Source organism: Myotis davidii, unplaced genomic scaffold, assembly GCF_000327345.1.
Source record: "Myotis davidii unplaced genomic scaffold, ASM32734v1 scaffold170, whole genome shotgun sequence".
Classification (NCBI taxonomy): Eukaryota; Metazoa; Chordata; class Mammalia; order Chiroptera; family Vespertilionidae; genus Myotis; species Myotis davidii.
The window spans coordinates 1203101-1204262 of record NW_006282528.1 but is presented as its reverse complement, the minus strand read 5'-3'; positions in this window follow the sequence as shown (position 1 = coordinate 1204262).

Here is a 1162-nt window from a genome sequence, read left to right as displayed (position 1 = left end):
TCTATGTTGAAACAAGAGGCCAAGGGCACGGCCTGCATGTCGGGGGCAGGGAGAGCTCTGGAAGGCAGGGTCTCACCTGCCACAGTTCTCATTCTACGTGAGGACCTGACCCTGTTAAATAACTCCTGTTTATTGGTCATCTGATTAGACTCTATTAAAAATTAGATGGTTCTTCTAAAAACTATCCAAATATTTTTTAAAAACCGGAAAGTTTTTTGTTGAGGGGAAAGTGGACACGGAAATCTGACTGCCTTCAGGATTTGGCAAGTATGACATGGTGGAAACCCCACTTCTGCTGTACCCTAGCCTGTGGGCTATGGCAGTGGCTCCATGCCAGTCATTATTGACACTGGCTTCTAGGAGGAAGGGTTTGACCACTTTTCCTTGTACAGTTATTGCCGTGCTTTATCTTAAAAAGGCATCAAGATGGCATGAAGACGTTTGCTATCTGGGCAGCTGTATGAATGAGGCCCTTTCCCAGCGTGCGAGGTGTGGGCTGCAGTGTTGAGTACTGTGGTCCATGGTGAATAGTTTGGAAAGAGGTAGCTTTAGTGTCATTTCTAGGACTTGAGTTTGCTACTTAAATTAAAAGAAAAATGCCTAGATTCATAAAGAACGTGCTTTGCCAAGCATAGAAGAACATTTCACTCTGAAGTTGCTGCTGCATGTGGAAGGCAGGCTTGTTTATTTTATTTTACTTATTTTTTTGAAGGCAGGGTTTGAATAACAATGTTCTTCATGTTGATCTGTGGGCTACAATCATAGTTAACTTTGAAGATTTAGAATTTATCTCTTTTCCAGGAGAAAAACCATCAATGCATAAACTTGATTTTAAGTACTTCTAAATATGTTTTGCAGAGTGATTTTCTTAATCCAGATTGGAAAATACCTGTCTCACTGACTGAAGATGATTGACAGATGTCTGTTTTGTTGAGATTTGGAAATATAATAAAAATTGAATTATTTTTCAGTCTTCCAGGAAACTTTCTCCTCTTCCTTTTCTCCTTGCTTTCTATACTTTTCAACAGGAAAGCATTAAAAGAAAAAAAAATTCAACAAAATCAAGCCTTTGTCGGTGCTTTTATCTGCTCAGAGATTCTCTTGGAAATAATTGTCTGATGAAGAGGAAGGAAAGGAAACGAGCTTCTTGAACTTTAAATAT